Source organism: Arachis hypogaea, chromosome 3, assembly GCF_003086295.3.
Source record: "Arachis hypogaea cultivar Tifrunner chromosome 3, arahy.Tifrunner.gnm2.J5K5, whole genome shotgun sequence".
In the NCBI taxonomy this organism is placed as follows: Eukaryota; Viridiplantae; Streptophyta; class Magnoliopsida; order Fabales; family Fabaceae; genus Arachis; species Arachis hypogaea.
In genome coordinates this window covers 62,871,026-62,875,835 of record NC_092038.1, presented here as the reverse complement: position 1 = coordinate 62,875,835, position 4,810 = coordinate 62,871,026, and the positions used below count along the sequence as shown (strand labels likewise).

General features: G+C 40.2%; 1 non-coding gene across 1 annotated transcript; it reads left to right on the top strand.

The window, feature by feature from the left end:
* The first annotated feature begins 2,924 nt into the window (after nt 1-2,924).
* Nucleotides 2,925-3,032, top strand: LOC112793462 (small nucleolar RNA R71). The gene has a single exon (XR_003198151.1). It is a non-coding gene; the product is annotated as a small nucleolar RNA R71 (small nucleolar RNA).
* Nucleotides 3,033-4,810: the final 1,778 nt, after the last annotated feature.

The window sequence follows — 4,810 nt, the reverse complement described above, 5'->3', positions numbered from 1 at the left end:
AACAGTTTTCATTTAAGAAAGGTGATGGATTCATATAACTTTTTGGCATAGACACTAAGACACTAATGATCACAAGACACAAACATGGATAAACATAAGCATAAAATTCGAAAAACAGAAGAATAAATAGCAAGGAAATCAAGGATCGGGTCCACCTTAGTGATGGCGGCTCTTTCTTGCTCTTGAAGATCCTATGGAGTGCTTGAGCTCCTCAATGTCTCTTCCTTGTCTTTGTTGCTCCTCCCTCATGATTCTTTGATCTTCTCTTAATCTCACTGAAAGGATGATGGAGTGTTCTTGATGCTCCACCCTTAGTTGTCCCATGTTGGAACTCAATTCTCCTAGGGAGGTGTTTAGTTGCTCCCAATAGTCTTGTGGAGGAAAGTGCATCCCTTGAGGTATCTCAGGGATCTCATGATGAGGGGGGTCTCTTGTTTGCTCCATCTTTTTTTTCTTAGTGATGGGCTTGAGGTCATGCCTTCTCAGTTGAACCGGCTTTGGATGCCATAAATGGTTATGGAAAAGCAAAAAGCAATGCTTTTACCACACCAAACTTAAAAGGTTTGCTCGTCCTCGAGCAAAAGTAGAAAGAAGAGAGTAGAAGTAGAAGGAATGAGGAAGAAGGGAATGGCTTTGTGTTCGGCCAAAGAGAAGGGGAGAAGTGGTGTTTAGGTTGTGTGAAGATGAAGGGGTGAAGAAGGGTTTATATATGGGTGTTGAGGTGATTGGTGAATGGGTGAAGAAGAGAGAGGGTGGTGGGGTTGGTGGGGATCCTGTGGGGTCCACAGATCCTTAGGTGTCAAGGAAAAGTCATCCCTGCACCAAATGGCACTCAAAAACACGTTTTGAGCTAATTCTGGCGTTAAACGCCGGGCTGGTGCCCCTTTCTGGCGTTTAACGCCAGGTTCTTGCCCCTTCCTGGCGTTTAACGCCAGTCTGGTGCCCTTTTCTGGCGTTAAACGCCCAGAATGGTGCCAGACTGGGCGTTAAACGCCCAACTGCTAGCCTCACTGGCGTTTAAACGCCAGTGAGTTCTTCCTCCAGGGTGTGCTGTTTTTCTTCCTATTTTTCATTCTGTTTTTGCTTTTTTCATGGATTTTGTGACTTCTTATGATCATCAACCTACAAAAAAAGATAAAATAACAAAAGAAAATAATTAATTATAAAACATTGGGTTGCCTCCCAACAAGCGCTTCTTTATTGTCATTAGCTTGACAGAGGACTCTCATGGAGCCTCAGAAATGCTCAGAACCGTGTTGGAACCTCCCAACACCAAACTTAGAGTAAAGAATGTGGGGGTTCAACACCAACTTAGAGTTTGGTTGTGGCCTCCCAACACCAAACTTAGAGTTTGATTGTGGGGGCTTTGTTTGGCTCTGTTTTGAGAGAAGCCCTTCATGCTTCCTCTCCATGATGACAGAGGTATATCCTTGGGCCTTAAACACCAAGGATTCTTCATTCACTTGAATGATCAACTCTCCTCTATCAACATCAATCACAGCCTTTGCTGTGGCTAGGAAGGGTCTGCCAAGGATGATGGATTCATCCATGCATTTCCCAGTCTCTAGGACTATGAAATCAGTAGGGATGTAATGGTCTTCAATCTTCACCAAAACATCCTCTACAAGTCCATAAGCTTGTTTTCTTGAGTTGTCTGCCATCTCTAGTGAGATTTTTGCAGCTTGTACCTCATAGATCCCTAACTTCTCCATTACAGAGAAGGGCATGAGGTTTACACTTGACCCTAAGTCACACAAGGCCTTTTTGAAGGTCATGGTGCCTATGGTACAAGGTATAGAAAACTTCCCAGGATCTTGCCTCTTTTGAGGTAGTTTCTGCCTAGACAAGTCATTCAGTTCTTTGGTGAGCAAAGGGGATTCATCCTCCCAAGTCTCATTTCCAAATAACTTGTCATTTAGCTTCATGATTGCTCCAAGGTATTTAGCAACTTGCTCTTCAGTGACATACTCATCCTCTTCAGAGGAAGAATACTCATCAGAGCTCATGAATGGCAGGAGTAAGTCCAATGGAATCTCTATGGTCTCAGTTTGAGCCTCAGATTCCCAAGGTTCCTCATTGGGGAACTCATTGGAGGTCAGTGGACGTCCAGTGAGGTCTTCCTCAGTGGCGTTCACTGCCTCTTCTTCCTCCCAGAATTCGGCCATGTTAATGGCTTTGCACTCTCCTTTTGGATTTTCTTCTGTATTGCTTGGAAGAGTACTTGGAGGGAGTTCAGTAATTTTCTTGCTCAGCTGACCCACTTGTCCTTCCAGATTTCTGATGGAGGACCTAGTTTCAGTCATGAAACTTTGAGTGGTTTTGATTAGATCAGAGACCATAGTTGCTAAGTCAGAGGTATTCTGCTTAGAACTCTCTGTCTGTTGCTGAGAAGATGATGGAAAAGGCTTGCTATTGCTAAACCTGTTTCTTCCACCATTATTGTTATTGAAACCTTGTTGGGGTCTCTGTTGATCCTTCCATGAAAGATTTGGATGATTCCTCCATGAAGGATTGTAGGCGTTTCCATAGGGTTCTCCCATGTAATTCACCTCTTCTATTGAAGGGTTCTCAGGATCATAAGCTTCTTCCTCAGATGAAGCTTCCTTAGTACTGCTTGGTGCATTTTGCATCCCAGACAGACTTTGAGAAATCATATTGACTTGTTGAGTCAATATTTTATTCTGAGCCAATATGGCATTCAGAGTGTCAATCTCAAGAACTCCTTTCTTCTGATTAGTCCCATTGTTCACAGGATTTCTTTCAGAAGTGTACATGAATTGGTTATTTGCAACCATTTCAATCAGTTCTTGAGCTTCAGTAGGCGTCTTCTTCAGATGAAGAGATCCTCCAGAAGAGCTATCCAAGGACATCTTGGACAGTTCAGAGAGACCATCATAGAAAATACCTATGATGCTCCATTCAGAAAGCATATCAGTGGGACACTTTCTGATCAATTGTTTGTATCTTTCCCAAGCTTCATAGAGGGATTCTCCTTCCTTCTGTCTGAAGGTTTGGACTTCCACTCTAAGCTTACTCAATTTTTGAGGTGGAAAGAACTTTGCCAAGAAGGCATTGACTAGCTTTTCCCAAGAGTCCAGGCTTTCTTTAGGTTGAGAGTCCAACCATGTTCTAGCTCTGTCTCTTACAGCAAAAGGGAATAGCATCAGTCTGTAGACCTCAGGGTCAACCCCATTAGTCTTGACTGTGTCACAGATGTGCAAGAACTCAGCTAAAAACTGATGAGGATCTTCCAGTGGAAGTCCATGGAACTTGCAATTCTGTTGCATTAGAGAAACTAATTGAGGCTTAAGCTCAAAGTTGTTTGCTCCAATGGCAGGGATAGAGATGCTTCTCCCATAGAAATCGGGAGTAGGTGCAGTAAAGTCACCAAGCATCTTCCTTGCATTGTTGGCATTGTTGTTGTTTTCGGCTGCCATGAGTTCTTCTTCCTTGAAGAGTTCGTTCGGGTGCTCTAAAGAGAGTTGTACTTTGGCTTCTCTTAGCTTTCTCTTCAAGGTCCTTTCAGGTTCAGGATCAGCCTCAACAAGAATGCCTTTGTCTTTGCTCCTGCTCATAAGAAAGAGAAGGAAACAAGAAAATGTGGAATCCTCTATGTCACAGTATAGAGATTCCTTGAAGTGTCAGAGGAAAAGAAGAGTAGAAGACAGAAGTGGAAAATTCGAACTTATCAAAGAAGATGGAGTTCGAATTTTGCATTAAGGGATAGTGTTAGTCCATAAATAGAAGGATGTGAGAAGGAGGGAAGTAATTTTCGAAAATTAAGTGAAAATTTTGAAAGCATTTTTGAAAAACATTACTTAATTTTCGAAAATGAAAGTGGAAAAGAAATCAAGTGATTTTTGAAAAAGATTTTGAATTCAGAAATCAAAAAGATTTGATTGAAAACTATTTTGAAAAAGATGTGGTTAAGAAGATATGATTAGTTTAAAAAAAATGTGATTGAGAAGATATGATTTGAAAAACATTTTAAAAAGATTTGATTTGAAAATTAAAAACTTGACTAACAAGAAAAGATATGATTCAATCATTAAACCTCTCTCAACAGAAAAGGTAACATACTTGAAATGTTGAATCAAATCATTAATTGATAGTAAGTATCCTAAAAAAAAGGAAAGAAGTTAATTTTGAAAAAGGTTTGATTGGAAAATTGATTTGAAAAAGATTTGATTTTGAAAAGATGTTGAAAACTTAAAAAAAAATTGATTTTGAAAACAAAATCTTCCCCCTTGTGCCATCCTGGCGTTAAACGCCCAGAATGGTATCCATTCTGGCGTTTAACGCCCAAAATGCTACCCTTTTGGGCGTTAAACGCCCAACCAGGTACCCTGGCTGGCGTTTAAACGCCAGTCTGTCCTTCTTCACTGGGCGTTTTGAACGCCCAGCTTTTTCTGTGCAATTCCTCTGCTGTATGTTCTGAATCTTCAATTCTCTGTATTATTGACTTGAAAAGACACAAATTAAAAATATTTTTGGATTTTTAATAATAAGGACAAACCAAAATGCAACAAGAATCAAATGACAATGCATGCAAGACACCAAACTTAGCAGTTTGTATACTACTGACACTAACAAAACGAAAATGCATATGAGACACACAAAACACTCAAGTCAATAGAATTCAAAGATCAGAACAAGGAAATCATCAAGAACAACTTGAAGATCAATGAGGACACATGCATGAATGCAATAAGAACAGAAACATGCAATTGACACTAAACTTAAGATGAGACTTATAGACTCAAAAAAGAAATATTTTTGGATTTTATGATTTTATAATTTTTTTTTTTGG